Source organism: Gopherus evgoodei, chromosome 6 (assembly GCF_007399415.2).
Source record: "Gopherus evgoodei ecotype Sinaloan lineage chromosome 6, rGopEvg1_v1.p, whole genome shotgun sequence".
Taxonomy (NCBI): Eukaryota; Metazoa; Chordata; order Testudines; family Testudinidae; genus Gopherus; species Gopherus evgoodei.
This window is the reverse complement of record NC_044327.1, coordinates 59,052,519-59,069,607: the sequence shown is the minus strand read 5'-3', so window position 1 is coordinate 59,069,607 and position 17,089 is coordinate 59,052,519. Positions and strand designations below refer to the sequence as shown.

The 17,089-nt window shown below is 38.9% G+C and overlaps 1 protein-coding gene across 5 annotated transcripts in view; it reads left to right on the top strand.

The window, feature by feature from the left end:
• SNX24 (sorting nexin 24) overlaps positions 1-17,089 on the top strand; it is a 160,996-nt gene that overhangs the window by 16,586 nt on the left and 127,321 nt on the right. For 3 of the 5 annotated variants that reach the window (XM_030566499.1, XM_030566500.1, XM_030566501.1), the window contains one exon: positions 9,726-9,844. The exons of the other annotated variants lie outside the window; for them this stretch is intronic. The gene's annotated coding sequence lies outside the window, so the exon portion shown is untranslated. The remainder of the gene's footprint in view (positions 1-9,725; positions 9,845-17,089) is intronic. 5 annotated transcript variants of the gene reach the window in all.

Sequence of the window (17,089 nt, the reverse complement as noted above, 5' to 3'; positions counted from 1 at the left end):
AGTCTATTTAAACCCCTGGGAGACCTCCCCATTTTGTCTTCAGCTGGCTAAAGAAGGAACCCCTCCACACACACACCCTCCCCGGATACTTGAAGGAAACTAGAACAAAGGACAGTAACTATAGGGGGTGTGAGTGATTGCTGGACCCAGGCTAAAAGGAGATTAGCCTGTAAAAGAGAGCATTCTGGAACTGGTGAGGAACTTACCTATATTTAGTTTGATTAGACATAGATTTGCACATTTTATTTTATTTTGCTTGGTGACTTACTTTGTTCTGTCTGTTACCACTTGGAACCACTTAAATCCTATTTTCTGTATTTAATAAAATCACTTTTTACTTAATTAATTCAGAGTTTGTATTAATACCTGGGGGAGCAAACAACTGTACATATCTCTCTATCAGTGTTATAGAGGGCGAACAATTTATGAGTTTACCCTGCATAAGCTTTATACAGGGTAAAGCGGATTTATTTGGGTTTGGACCCCATTGGGAGTTGGGCATCTGAGCGCTACAGACAAGCACACTTCTTTGAGCTGCTTTCAGGTAAACCTGCAGCTTTGGGGCAGGTAATTCAGACCCTGGGTCTGTGTTGGAGCAAATGGGAGTGTCTGGCTCAGCAGGACAGGGTGCTGGAGTCCTGAGCTGGCAGGGAAAACAGGAGCAGAGGTAGTCTTGGCACATCAGTTGGCAGCTCCCTGTGATTCAACCCGTCACAACCAGTTGTAGGCCTGGTCTACACTAGAAAATTAAGTCTGCTTAACTGCATCGCTCAGGGGTGTCAAAATCCATACCCCTGAGCAGCATAGTTAAGCTGACCTAACTCCCAATGTAGACAGTGCTAGGTCAATGGAAGAATTCCATAGCTACTGCCTCTTGCAGAGTTGGATTACCTGTGCCAATGGGCGAACCCATCTCATAGGCTTAGGTAGTGTCTACGCACCGAAGTGCTACAGTGGCACAGCCGTGTTGCTGTCGTGTTTTAAGAGTAGACATACCCTTATAGATACAACCAAAAGAGAAACAAATGATCCATTTATTTAAAATTATGACTGACATTTAAAACATTGTCCTGCTTGCCACCTAAGCTTATTAGTCCTAAGAACAGATGAGCGTTGAGCTTTTTGCAGTAGTCTGCACTGAACCCGATTTGCTGGTGGTATGAGCACTCCCCCTCCTATTTCAATCAACTTTAACCACTCGAAACTTATAAATAGAAAAGATTTTCAATGCCATAGTCATCACTAGTCTACTTTGGAGTAGGTACTGAATGAGAAGTGATACCAGAACTCTGTCATAGACACACTGTATGTTTTTAAATATTATTTATTTGTATAACAGTACTGCTTACATGTCCCACTTAAGACAGAGGCCTCTAGATGAGAATCATGTAAGTCTCCATTTCCTTGGCATAGGAGTTCTAAAGATCACTCTTAAAATGTGATCATCTGTTTCTGGGGGTGATACTTGTCTCCCTCACCATGCATGTTGTGAAGATTAGTTAATGTTCATAAAGATCAATGTTCATAAATATCACTTCCCATGTGGTAGCTAGTGCTGTATCAGGAGATTGACCTAACTTGCTTTGCTTTGACTTATTGTAGAGATGAAAATGGTATGGAACTTGACTGTAGATTTTTTTTCTGCCATCAAAGTAGCATAAAAATTGATGAATTTCATTATTTTATTTTTTCTGTTGTTTTGTCTCACTCTGTAATTGATTCACTGTTTAAATGGATTCAGTTTTTAAACCTGTGCAGAAAATATTCATGCATGCAATATATTCAGTTTGGAGAATAATGAAATCTAAGGCTTCCCCATCATCTTGTACATAAGCACAAATTAAGAATCTTGATTATGTGGTGAAACAATCAATTGGGTGGCAGTGAGTATTGATTACAGAGAAGTTGCTTTTATGAAATGTGATCAGATGCATTTCAGCTGACTAGCTTTACTCGTGGTCTTGCACAGATATCTCTTTTTTGTTTTGTTTTATTTCCTTTTCTGAAATCAGAATCTCTCTGGGAACTGGAAAACTCTTGGCTACTCCTGAAGCCAAGCTACAGTGATTGCTGCAATCTGACTTGACTCTCTTGATGCTTTTTAGGTGGGAAGAAGAATGGACATGCTAATTTTATTTAAATTTTAGGTTAATAGATGTATTGTAATGTCATTCAGTTTTCCAAAAATATTGCAGTTGCTTACAAGTTATAAACAAACTCATCTCATAAAGACCAAGGTAAAGTAAATGTAGATGTCATAGGCCGAGTTATTGTGGAATTAAACAGAAAAGGGGAATGAGATATTTCCCTAACCCCCATAATATTTTTCCTCTCAACTTGCCTTCTTTCTTGGGTATCAAAGCATCCAGACAAAATATTTTGATGTTTACTTCCTCTCCCAAGTCTCTCATGGCTCGGCTGTATTGCTGTGGATTCCAGTATCCCTATCTTCTTTCTTGATCTGCTCTTCAGTAGTTCTGGAGGTCTCAAATCTTTGTCTATGTCAGATCCTCCATGCAGGTTTTCAGTATTTTTGTTTCAAACATCACTGTGGCCCAGACTTTCAGTAATCTTCCTGCAAATCCAAGTTTTCCAGCAAAATGAATTGCCTCTTGCTCCAAACATCATACAGTGATAAACTAAAATGACTCCTGTATATACTCGTTCATAAGCTGAATATTTTTGGTTAAAAAGTGATGCATCAAAGAGTGGGGATCAGCTTATAAATGGATCTACACCAAAATTTGATGATTTTAAACTCTATGGAATCATCAAAATGAATATCTAATACATTGTCGTTTTGTTTACCTGGAGCATATGCAGGCATGGAGCCCCTCAGTTCCTTGTGGCCGCGGTTCGCTGTTCCCAGCCAATGGGAGCTGCAGGAAGTGGCGCCACTTCCCGCAGCTCCCATTGGCTGGGAACAGCGAACCGCGGCCACAAGGAACTGAGGGGCTCCATGCCTGCATATGCTCCAAGTAAACAAAACATGCCGACCTCACAGTGGCTTACCCTGAGGGCCAAAGTTTGCCAACTCCTGAAATATAGAGTCGACTTATGAAAGGGTCATACAGTTTTTGCTGTTTTTACCAAACCATCTTGAGGGAGTCAGCTTATAAATGAACGGGCTAATGAACAAGTATATACGGTACTTAGTTTTTCTACTGCTTTGCATTTGCCACTGGTGCTCAGTCTAAAGAACTTTTTCTTCTTTGGAATATGTTTTTTTTTAATTTGCTGATTGTCATCACTCAGTTTTGACAAATTACCTTTGAACAGATGAGCAGGAAGGAAAACTTTACAAGAGTTTCAGGGTGCATTTCAACTATACAACAGTGGTTGAACAAATTAGGTATAGCTGCAGAATTTTTTAAAATCGCAAAAAATGGTGAGGAAAAAGCCCTAGTATGCTATGATTAAATGACAAGAGACAAAAATGGTCAGGTCAAAAATATCCTTTTAATAAAAAGAATTCCAAACCAAGTGATACTAAAAATAGAATTTAAAAAATATAAAAAGATCTGACACTTCAGTAATCTTTGCTGGTTTATATGTGCATTCCTGGTTTATTTTAAATTCAGTCTTCTTGTTCTCCATTGATCATCAATACATCTTAAAAATATTTTATCATTCCTATGAAACTGTGGACTGTGAACTTAGAGGAACACTGATTTTTGTGGTAACATTAAATTGACATCATCATTATTGAAGTATCCGACAGAAGATTTCTTGAAGCAGTTTTGTGTTCACATGACAGCCTCCAGTATGTAAAGAAGTCTTTATGTGTTGCTGCCTATTTTGATCACGTCTTATTTTTTTGTGTGGCTTTTAAATATGGATGAAATGGATGATTCCTAATAGGGTATTCTTACATTTATCTGTTGCAGAAACACCTGTGACTTAACAAGGCAGTTGTTTCATGGTGGAAGTTGTTTCAAATTTCTTATTTCAGAACACTGAATTACAATATCATTTCAGAATGTTTTCATGACCACAAGTAGATCATTTTCTTACATTATATATTTACAGAGTCCACATAATTCTGTGTATGTGTGTTGCCCCCTCCCCTCCACAAAGTGCTGAATAACCATACAAAGTGGTGCTGGGAGAGTTTATTATGGAAATATTATATTTCAAGCTTCCAAGGGCCTGGAGAGAAGTGTGTGGTATGTGTGTAAAAGAAGGCTGGCCATTTCCAGAGTAATAGTTGTTTATTTCTTTTAGAAGATAAGATAGTCTTCATGCTGGGATTACTTGGACATGTGGGGAATATATTGTACTGTAGTAAGATTCATCGTTTCAGTTAAGAAAGACCTTAAGCTATTTTTTTTTTCCTCTTGGTACCAGCTTGCTATAATATTTTTTATGGAAGACAAATATGGAGGATTCTTCTGATCCTTGTTAATTTGGATTTTAAAATAGATTGTTTTCCGTTACCATTTCTGTTATCCATTCATTTTGGGATAATATTATTTAATGTTAAAGTTAAGTTCTTAATTTCAGCATTAATAGCATTCTAAATATAGTTTTAACTGCTAGAAAGAAATAGTCATGTGAGGTCTCTTTATTAATAATATTTTGTCCCCAGTTTGTAATAAATTGGTAAAACTTTACTTCCTTGAGCTTCCTTGGTTTTTATTAGTTGTTATTAAAGGAATTGTGTCTCCCTCTTCTGATGGGCTGAAGCTAAATATGTTTAGAACCAAATAAAGGCAGTTTGTAGCTTTCTTGATAGAGGTTAAGGAATTTTAACAAGAACCTTTGAGTTTGCTCTGAATTAATACAGTGTAGCTAAAAGCCTAGAAGTTTGTCTACTGTAAGTTAGTCACAAGGTTAAACTTGCAAGAGCTACCTTTATCCTTCTGCTCTTTCTTCTTCCATCCAAATAAATGACATTAATTTAATTTGTTTTCAATTTTTGAACAACTCAGTAATGATCAACATAACACGTACTAGAGCAAAGCTCTCCTGAGCTTCAGGGTTCGAGTATTAGTTTTATAAAGCTTCATAAAATATACAGTGGCTTTGATTGTGAAGAATACCTTGGGTCTAAGAAGGGTACCAGCAACATGCAGCAGATTCAAAACTATTTTCTGATAGTTGCACGCTGAATTACCAAAACTTGTTCATTTGAATGAGGGGGTGGGGAGGGGGAAGTAATGACAGATGTAACCATTATCTTTTAGGGGCTAAGAACTTAATGGCCCATTTCTCAAATGAGTTTTTACAATAACTAGATAGCTGTATCACACCCTTAAGTGAAGAGCTCATGGACTTTCCTGCATGGTTATTTCCAACCTCAACTCTTCTAACAAGCTTCCAAAGTTGTTTTTGCTTATAAAAGTGGAAGTGGACCTGATAAAAATGTTTAGTCTGCAGGACAGTGTTTTATTTATCATATCACAAAAGAACAATGTTTTGTTGCATTGTGGTCAAAATAGAAGTGACCTTGCTTGTTCATGAGTGTTTGAAGCCTAGAGATAAGAGGCGCAGAATAATAGAGTACAATGGAAAGAGTGTAGTGTAATTATTTGTGGCTTGTCAAGTGAAGCCCTTTCAGGCCCCAAGTGATTCAAATCTGGGAACTCTGCACAATTCTGTAAACTAACCATAGCCAGCATCAGAGAAATCTCGCCCAGCTTCTCCGACAGTACTGAAATTGCATCAGTTTGTCATGCATTGAGCATGCCAGCTCTACGCAATATCATTTGCTTGCAAATGGGCCTAGCCCTAAAGCCCTGAGACACATTATTTGGTATCTGACTCTTGGCCTGTGATTTGTCATGTCTCTGGTGCTATCAGCATGAAGTAATTTTAATAGATTCTGATGGTTTGCTTGTGGAAGGCAAAGAATGCACTATAGATTGTGTCAGGTAACTTTCTGTGGCATGTAACATGGTAGAGGCTCTCATGCTGGTGATAGCTTCCTTTTTTCTCCATACTCTCTTTGTTTAACTGTTTTGTGTGGTATTAAAAACTGGTATGGACAGCTTTGGTAACTCTTTTCAGCATTTTCAAGTATTTTGTTGCTTAAATCTTGCTCACATGTAAGTAAGAATCCTTTTTCTGATAACGGTTTGTCATCTTCAATTGCAAACTGTAAAAATGAATCCATGGTATTGTCTTGCCACCCAAGCAGAACAACTGCTGAAGTATGCGATATAGAAAATAAAGATTTCCAAAGAATGAAACTGTATGTGTTGGTACATAATGTAAGGCAAAAATCTTTGTTAAGGTCAGTATTAACAACGTAAAAGTTTGGGGTTTCTTAAGTGAACCGTATATTCACTAGCATATTAGTACCGGGCTTCCCCTTGCAGTAACTTTTTATGTTGCAATACCTCCTATTTGCATCACATAAAACTGAGGTTTTTATTACCCCACTGTAGTGCAGAGATTATATGGAATTAATCACTTCATAGATTCTGGATATAGTAATTATGGAAATTGTTCCGGAAATTGGATCTTTTAACTTATTTAGAACAATTCAGCCCCTTAATGAAATAAGTAAATGGCAAATTATCTGCTCATCTTTTGAAACCACTAAAAGGAGATTATTTTGCCATCGACAACTCTGCTCTTTGCATCATTTTTTTTCAGCTGACTGCCTTAATTGATTTCTTCTATGATGTTAGAGTCTGCAGCATAGATCTCCAGAATTCTGCTGACACCAATCGATTACCATAAAGGTGCTAATGTTAGTGATTTCATCCAAGAAACATTCAAAACTGTGTCAGTGATCTGTTGCTAAAAACTGTCAGATCATTGACTCCTGTTGTTTTGGACATGAAAGTGTTAATTAACAGGGACTTCTCTGGATAGCAAAACACATTTCTCTGAGTCCTGTGGAAAGAACATTTTTCAGTTTTCGTGCTGTACGTTAGTGTGGAGTACATGCACACACTTTAATTTTTATCTGATGGTTTAAAAAATGTTTTTATTAATATTCATTGTATCCCTGTGGAATTCACGCAAGAAGTGCTCAGACCCAGACCATTGCTTCTGACTTTTCCCTAGGGGATGTCTGACAAGAGAGTAACTCTGAGCTGCCCTGCAGCAAGTCTGCAAGAGTCTTTGTTAATTCCTTACCCACCTCATCCTCTACACTGGTGTAGCAGCTTGCCTTATCTAAGGGTATGGCTACACTTGAAACTTCAAAGCACTGCTGTGGCAGCGCTTTGAAGTGCGAGTGTGGTCGCAGCAGCAGCGCTGGCAGAGAGCTCTCCCAGCGCTGCACGTACTCCACATCCTCATGGGGTTTAGCTTGCAGCGCTGCAATCCGCTTTACAGCTTTAGCTTTACAGCGCTGTATCTTTCAGCACTCGGGGATGTTTTTTTCACACCCCTGAGCGAGAAAGTTGCAGTGCTGTAAAGTGCCAGTGTAGCCAAGGCCCTAAGTGACTGTCTTTAAGTTTGAGATAGGATGTGCAGGGAAAATTCCATGTCTTTAGTTTCTCTTGTATTTCCATTAATTGCTTTGTTTTGCAGGAGTTGGATGGACTAGTATACTATCCAGCAATACCCTCTGCCATGTATAATGGCCAAACCGGACAGTCTCTACACAAAAGAGTAAATGGACACCAATCTGACATCAGGAATTATAACATTCAAAAACCAGTAGGAGAACACTTAAGTCTCCCTGGTCACTCAATAACAGACCTAAAAGTGGCAGTTCTTCAACAAAAAACCTTCAAAAACAGATTCCAATGGGAAACTGCAGAACTGGAATTAATTTGCAAACTGGACAGCATCAAGTTAGGCCTGAATAAAGACTGGGAGTGGTTGGGTCATTACAAAACCTAAACCTAATTTCCCTCATACTAATTTCCCCCTACTGTTGTTCACACCTTCTTGTCAACTCTTTGAAATGAGCCATTCTCATTACCGCTACAAGGGGCTTTTTCCTCCCTTGGTATCCTACTGTTAATTGAATTGTCTCATTAGATTGACCTCACACTTGCTAAGGCAACTCCCATCTTTTCATATATTTATACCTGCTCCTGTGATTTCCACTCCATGCATCTGATGAAGTAGGTTCTAGCCCTTGAAAGCTTATTCCCAAATGAATTTGTTAGTCTCTAAGGTGCCACAAGGACTCCTCATTGTTTTTGCTGATATAGACTAACACAGCTACGACTCTGAAACCTATGGATATAGAAGATACTTGGATTCACAGCAAATTCTTCCAATCCTTTCATTGAGAGTGTCTTCATGCTTTGGAAAAGGAACTTTGAACTTTGTCAGGGAAGGAGTCACCCTGCTGTCAGGGATGTGCCTTTTGCCATTCCTGTGAAAATTTGGCTCAAATTTGGCCAAATCATAACTCTTTCAAAAATAGCAAAGAGTCCTGTGGCACCTTATAGACTACCAGACGTATTGGAGCATGAGCTTTCGTGGGTGAATACCCACTTCGTCGGATGCATGCAGTGGGTATTGGCCCACGAAAGCTCATGCTCCGATACATGTTAGTCTATAAGGTGCCGCAGGACTCTTTGCTGCTTTTACAGATCCAGACTAACATGGCTACCCCTCTGATACTCTTTCAAAAATAAAAAATCTCAGTATGCACATGCTCAGTAGAGACTTGTTAGAGTTTGACAGCTAAATTCTTTGAAGATTGCCTCTGCACTGAGCATGCTTCTATGTGCTGACTGGACTGTGCATGTGCCATCTGCACAGAGCAATGGCGCATGTTCCATCCTGGGGATTATGGGGCAGAGAGGACTTTTCCTGTAATTGTTCCTAGTGCCTGCAAGGGGCGTCTGTGGCACCAGAACTGGAAGCAGGGAAACTATTTCCTGTGCTTTCCATGCCCCCATTTAGAGGAGGAAGAAGCATTTGATTTAAATGAAGAGGGTGAGAACTTGTGAAGGAAGATAGGGTTGCAGGAGCCCAAGGAGGGGGGGCAAAAGAAGGCAAAGGGTGCAGGAGCCTTAGAAGGTGGGATTGGACAGAGAGAAGCTGTGGGTACAGACATAGAAAGGTCTATAACTATTGGAGCACATTCCCCTCCAAAACATGGAATTGAATGCAGGAGCTCTGAGTATCTACATTCCTCTGCTGTCAGCAAATAGCTGGGGAACTCACTGTCACTCGTCTAGAGGTAACAGCCTACTGTGGAGGACTGTGCTGTGGATCTAAAAGTTCAAACCCTGTTGATGACACAAGTTTGGAAGTAATATGATGTATTTTCTGGTTTATGTTGGTTTTCAGTTTTTTATTTTAATTAGGCGGTTACACACCCAAACCCAAACAAACAAAAAAAAACAACAAAAACTGTTAAAAAAAATTAAGTTTGCAAAGTCAGGTATTCCAAAGTTAGGAAATTTCAGAATTAAAGATGCCTGTCTGATCTTAATTCGGCCTCCTTGTTCACATATTATGATGATCTTTAATTACATGATCACGTTATTTTTGGACTGGGCACCAGTCTCAATCAGTGCACAGGATGGATGGTGGTCTGAGAATGAATCACGACTGTGTAGTGAAGGATGCTAGTGTCTGTGGGACCCATTCCTCATTTGTTGCAGAAATGGGAAGGTGTGTTGTAAATGAGGCAGGGCATTACAGAAGGAGATGGTCTTCTGGTTAAAGAAGTTGACTGACACCTAAGATAATTGGATTCTATCCCTTTGCCGAAGATTCTTTGCGATGTTGGGAAAGTCACATAAACCAAAATGTTCACGGTTGGCTAGTAATTTAATTGTGTGTTCCTCATTTTACAGATGCCACGAGATATCTGGGGCCAGATTTGCAGAAGGGCTGAGCACTTTTAACTGCAATTGATGTCAGCGGGAGATGGACTTTATAAAAATGCCAAGTACTCTGAAAAATCATATCTTAGGTATTCCCAAAATGAGTAGATACATGCTTTTGAGCAATTTTGGACTTAATAGAGTTGTGTGTTAGTTCCTCAGATATAAAATGGAGTGGTAATGCCACCTAATTTCAGGGGAGTTCTGATGATAAATTCATTAATGTTTGTGAAGTACTTGAAGGCTATGGTGAGAGCACCATAGAAATGCCCAGGAGGAAGTTAATGGTTTTATATTCGGTGTAAGGTTTGGATAGTGCTTCTTCAGTGTGTGGCCCCAAGCCTTATTTAATGAGGAGGATAAAAAGAAGTATTGAATAAGCATCTATTTGCTGAATGAGGCAGGAGTCCTGTGGAAAAACTAGTATATGATTATGTAATTAAAGACTCTATCATAATAGAGAGACACAAAGGGGCTGAATTAAGGTTGCAAGGCATCCTTAATTCTGACATTTCCTATCTATTGAGTACTTGACTTAGCAACTTTAACAGTCTCTTATTGTAGATTTTTGGATGTATAAAAATTTACATTTAACAGTTGATATTGTGGCATACATGATTTGACTGCAATCAATAATGAGTTTCACTGTGTAATCCTGACAAATGATGTCAGATAAACTGCAACAAGCTTCTTAAATGTTTTATAACGTGTCATTGTTTTTCTCTTTTCTTCTTTGTTGTAACTTTATTAATATTTAAATATGGATACCTAAAATAAAATCTTTATAAATGTTCAGCTGCTGTTGAAGATACAAGGGAGTTGGTGCACTGACTTAGAATCGTATGGCTGCACTTTAAAAAAAAAAATTTTTTTTTTTTCAACTGTACATGCAGTTTGCTTCACAGGTCTGACTAGTGGTCAAACTGTAGGATGTAGGCCCAACTACTGTTAGTGTTTTGGTAAAGGTCAGAGGTCCAGATTCTGCATCCTTTACACTGAGTAATTGTATTGACATAATTGATGGGACTACTCATCAGTTACCGAACATGGATCATAGTGACAGCTTGTGGCTAACGATTTGCAGTTGGACTGACTAAATTTAAGCCGTGTGCATCGGTGGAAACAATGCAAATGTCAGTAATTATAGAATAAGTATTATTATTTACTACTTAATTTTCAGGAATTTAGTTGGAGAGGGGGCAGGCTGTGATAAATGATATGGGTGGGTAGCTCCCTTTTATGGACACCTAGGCAGCCAGTTAGCTACAAAATCCCTGTTAGCTGTTCTCTACTTGCTTTACCTGTAAAGGGTTAAAAAAAGCCCATTGGTAAAAGGAAGGGAGTGGGCACCTGACCAAAAGAGCCAATGGGAAGGCTAGACCTTTTTAAAATTGGGGAAAAAACTTACACTTTGTCTGTGGTTGTTCTCTCAGAGAGCAGGGACAGGGCTGGACTATGCTGTAAAAAACTTTAAGCCAGATGTAAACAAACCATCAAATCCTACCTAGAAACTACTTATTTGAAACTCCAGATATGTAAGTAGATCAGGAGATGTCTAAAAAGATGTGATTAGGTTTCTCTCTCTTATTTCTGTAAGGCTTGTGGACTCCTGTGTGCTAACCCCAAATGCTTTTGTTTTGCTTGTAACATTAAGCTGGACTTCAAGAAAATCATTCTTGATGCTTAATTATTATATTTGCTGTTTTTAAATCTAGCAATAACCTAAGTTCCAGATGTGCATTCTTTCTTTTTGTTTTTAATAAAATTTACCTTTTTTAAGAACAGGATTGAGTTTTTTGTGTCCTAAGAGGTTTGTGCATATGTTGTTTAATTAGCTGGTGGCAACAGCTGATTTCAATTTTTTTCTTTCTCAGCTCTTCCCAGGAGGGGGTGTAAGGGCTTGAGGGTACCCCCAGGGAGAATTCCCAAGTACTCCTTCCTGGATTCAAAGGGTTTTTTTTGCATTTGGGTAGTGGCAGCATCTACCCATCCAAGGTCAGAGAGAAGCTGTAACCCTTGTGGGCCCCTGCTTTCTGCTCTGGAGGTGCCAGAGTGGGGAATCAGCCTTGACACAGGCTGATTCTAAAGTAGTATTATAATCCCTGCAAGCACACTTACCATTAGAGATTGAAACACAAACAAAAAAACCCTCTTGTGCTAGTTTATAGCCACATCTGAAGAAAGAACAGTTTTAAAGCTCAGGTAAAAGTCTCAGTCTGATTTTTGCTGTATGCAAATACTATTCAATCCTTATACTCCTCTCTCACCTAAAGTATAATAGGAAAGTTGCCTGTGGTTTTCAAGGCTGAGATTTAAGATTACTTTCTCCCACTAGATTCTTGGGTCCATTGAAGTCAATGGAAAAAATCCTGTTTCTCTTCAGTGAGGCAGGATTTCACCCTAAGATTGTTTGGTGGCCTGTTTCCCGCCATCTTCCGTCACACTTGCATGGTACACTATGCACACGCATGCTTTTGAAGAGAGACTGATGGTAGAAGTAGTACCCTCAAAAGCTTGGGAATGTAGAAAACTTGTTTTCTTTGGATTAACCATAGATTGGGGAATTGTTTGTAATGAAAAACAATATTTAGCATTTTAAATAACCAACCATGGTCTGTTCCTGTCTAGATTGTGTGATTTCTTGAAACAGTTTATTATAGTGTAGCCCATACTTATTTTGTGAGTTGTTTGATAGGTTGTAATAATGGATATTGCATTAAAAGCAATTCAGACTTTAGAAATGACTGAGTTTATATCTAGCAGTTTTTAATTAATACTTTGCTTTTTAACTAGTAAGAGAGCATAAGGGGTTGTGAAGTAAGTGTGTGACAGAACATTTTATTATTCATTTGGCTCAATAACAAATTGTGTACTAAAGCAGATAAGTTAATATTTATGCATATTCTTAACCCTAATTTTTTGCATAGCATGGACAATAGAAAGCTAATATGATTCACTGGGTAGATTGTGGTAATAACTGTTCATATTTAATTGGGTGAATACATTACATACGGCTAAAACTCATTTTAAAATGGCTTTTATTAAATTAACATGATGTTTATTTCCATTAAGTGATTTTTAAGGAAAGTTCAGTTGTTATTAGTTTAAGATCTGTATGATAACATGCCTGATATCTTAACTGGAAATACTGGTATATGGTGTACAGGAACTAAAAATAAGATAATTGTTATATTCTTTATCTATTTTATTCTTTCAGAAGATTGAGTATTAAAATTAATGATGTTTACTATAACATAATTCTAGCCCTAATTACGTGGAACAATTAGAGCATTATTTATAACTGACAAAGTTACATAAGATACATAAATAAAATCTTTGTGGAAACTCTCCCTACAAGTTAGCTATGTGCTATACAGAATGACAGTACATTGACCAGTGACCAGTACACTGGTCTGTTAGTCAGACTCACATGTCTGACTAACAGACCAGTAGCGGTCACTGTGTGCATTGAATGTAAGTCATCTAAGTAATTTAAATTAATTTTTAAAATTGCATGTTCAATTCCATTTTAAAATAAAATAAAAAGGAGGGAAAATCCTAGAGGTTGTCAGAAAATGATGTGAACTTTTTGATCAGAAAAATGAAGCTATTGGGTTTCTTCTTTTATTTGTTTATTTGTATTTGTCTGTTGTCTTTTAACTTGGGGTGTCAACAAGTAGCACATACAACAGTATGTATGGTCAAGATTTTACAAGACGACTAGAGAGTTTGGGTGTCTCAATGTTTGGGTGCCCAACTTGAATCAACTAAAAGGTGCCTGATTTTTAGAGACTGGATTCACTTAGCACTTGCTGAAAATCAAGTGCTTTTAAGGTGTCTCTGGACACTCAAAGTCACTGATAATTTTGTAAAATCTTAGCCATATATGTTTAGACTCAAGCGGATTGCTGCGGGTGGGAGGAGAGAGAGAGAGAGAGAGGTAGAGATTCAAAACAAATGGTTCAGTGATGTTTTTCTCCTTCCGCCTCTCCCTTCTGAAAACCAAAACTTAAAAGTTTCTTTAACAAACCAGGGTGAACACACTAAACACATTTTTCCTTTTAAAATGAACATATAGGTTTAATTCTTGGCCAACATGGACTCCAGTGAAAAAGGGACCACAATGTAGGAAAGGATATAACAATCCAGAGCAGTATTCTGTCCTTCAAGACCAAGTGGATGGGTATTGGAAAACATGGAAGGTCTTCACTCCCTTAATACTGATCATGAGGTGGAAATCAAGATGACTCAGGATCATGTCAGAGCAAAATATCAGATCCATCTGTTTGTGGAGGTTTTCTATAATAGTAACACTTGAAGAATGTCCCAGAAAAACATTTCTGAAGATAAACATTAGAATTAATGTATTTGTGAAACACCTTCTCATGTTTATGTGCGCAGGCACTTGCGTGTGTGTGTGCATGCACACACATATACACCCATCTATTAATGGCTATTTCTGAGGAAGATATGAAGAATAGGCCATCAGACCACGTTACTTTATGTAATATATTTGGCACCCTGATCTCTAGTGAGCATTAGGAATTCAGAGACAATTCACTAAGTTGTTTAGCGCTCTAGGGTCTGTATTGGCTGTTCCTACTTCTGTTTTTATCCCTTGGACACTCAGTCACTCATCTCTACCACCCTTACTGACACAGTTTTTCTATATGCACTGTTCTGTCCTGCAATAGTATATTGTGGAGTTCACATACACACCTTGGGTCTGATCCAAAACTTATGAAGTCTGAGTCTTTCCCTTGATGTCAGTGGGTTTTCGATCAGGCCCCTTTTGCATGGCAAGAGAGAAAGGATAGTCTTGTGGTTAAAGCAAAAGAATGAGAGTTGGGAGATATCAGTTCAGTTTCTGGCTCTTGCAAGTCATTTGAGGTGGGATCCATGAAGGACTTGTGCATTGCAATGCTAAGTGTCATTGAACCTAACCTTTAGGCATCCAGAAAATCACAGGAACCACACTGTGATTCACAAAGTCTGTATTACACGCCTAGGCTCCCTATACAATGAATGGCACCTAAGAATGCAATCCACAAAAGCCAGCATGTTCGGTGCAAAGCCACCTAAGCCAGCCAGTGGGTGATGCTGACAGGAGAGATGTGTGCACAGAGATAGGCGCCTAAGTCCAGGTTGCTGGGAGGTGCCTATTGGAAGCCCCAGTAGAAACATGACAGAACCCCACCACCTGGATTTGGATGGCTTAAGCACCTAAGCTGCCACTTGTGGGAATGAGTTAGGCTCGTGCCTTTCTTTACACAAAACAGCAGCAGGAGAAGGAAGTTGTGCTACACAACTTATAACTTTTAGCACAGTGGTTAGAGTGCTCACCTGAAATGTGGGAGGAGAAGGTTCAATTCCCTCCCTGCCTGAAGAGGAGAAAAGGATTTCAACAGGGATCTCCTACCCCAGAGGGCTCTAACCACTGAGCTATGGCATATTTTAATGTGGGGCTCCCTCAGTCTCTCCTGTTGAAGCTATTGCACGATGGGCAGGGAACTGGACTTGGGGTCTCCTCTTCCCAGGTGGATGCCCTAACCACTGGGTACCCTTGCTCCAATCACTCATTATTTATCCACCGTAGAACAGCTTCAGCAGGAGGGACTGAGTAAGTCCCATGTCAGGCTGTCCCATAGCTTGATGGGTAAAGCAGTGATACTTGGACTGCAGCTTGCAAACTGCAAGTGGCTCTTTAATGTATCTCCTGCAGCTCTTTGTAGCACATGATATTAAAACACTGCGTGATTTAATTATTAACCAACCTATGTTATTAACCAATCAGGATGCTTTTACTATGCTATTAACCAATTAAGTTGCACTAAGTTATTAATTTATGTGATGTGAGAAATTTTTTATATATATATACACTCTCACACACACACACTCTCTCACTCACACACACACACACACACACACACACTTACTTTCCCCTGTCATACTGTATAAATATGAATAGTGCTATAGTAAATGAAACAATGCATTCACACTACTGTGGCTCTTCTGGCTAATGCTAATCTCCAATTTTGCTCCTCAACCACTGAGGCCTGAGTATCACTGAGGTAGAGCATTCTTCCAAGAAGTGGGAGACCCATGTTCAAATCTTTTCTCCCCCTCTGGCAACTAAAAGTTGTAAGGTGAGCATCACCACTGCCTTGTACTACTACTCTGGATGTATTTTGACTGGACCCAATCTGGTAGGTGTGCTTAGAGGCTGCTACACACAACTTAGGTAGCCAAATGCTTATCTTCCCTGTTTGTGAATTACTCTGGGACTTAGGCAGGAAATAGGTGCCCAGATACCTAGAATACAGCAGCATTGCATGTGCCCATGGGCCTAAAACTTAGGTCACAAGTGAGTTTACATGCCAACAGGTTAATCAGAAGCCAGGCGGGAGTTTCGTGGATCGCATTGGTGCCACATGCAGGATTTAGGTGCCTAACTCTGGGGTTTAGGTGTCTGCTGCTTTGTGGATCCCACCTTTAGTCCCTGATCCTGCAGTTGACTTAATAAGGGAACGAGTATTCACCACTGTGGAGTCAATTGCAGGATTGGAGCTTTAATCTCTGCCTCAGTTCCCCTTCTGAAAAATAGTAATAATCGTTTCATATCTCTCTGTGTTGTTGCGAGGGTAAAATCATTAATATTTGTGAGGCTCTCCGATATTGCAGTGTCTGAGAGCAGAGTAAGCAGTATATAAATGCCTAGATAGAGAGGTACGAGGCAAGCATTTTTCCTATTTTTCTGCAACTGCTCTGAACCATCTGGATTTGGCTCATGGTCAATAACTCTAAATTTGTGCTGATCATAACTTTATTTCCATGTGGTCCATTCTGACTACACAAAAATGTCTCACAAGATTATGGCTTTTACTGTTCATATGAATTTGTTAAAATTTTAGGTATATGGGTAATTTTGGTTTTGTTTTTAATTTTGTTTTTATTTCATTTTGTTTTTTCATTTAAAATGTATCTGGTAATTGTGGAGATGGTAACTTATATGCAGAGAGATGAATACAGGGAGAGGAGTCCAAGAAATTGAAGGCAAAATCATAGGTCCTGGAACTAGGGGTGTTAGGGTTGCTGCAGCACCTTCTGGCTTGAAGTGGTTTTCTTTATATACAGAGTTTACAGCTTGCTTCAATGGCTCTCAGTAGCCTCACTATAAAAATTTTTCCAGTACCCCTGGGCAAAATCTGATTAAGCAGGGGAAAAAAAATCCTCTTCCCTCCCCCTTGCCAAACATCCCCCAGACAGCATGGGAGCAAGAAGGCTGACAGGCATAAAACTGAGCCCCTCTTTTTATTATAGTTCATGTTTTATTT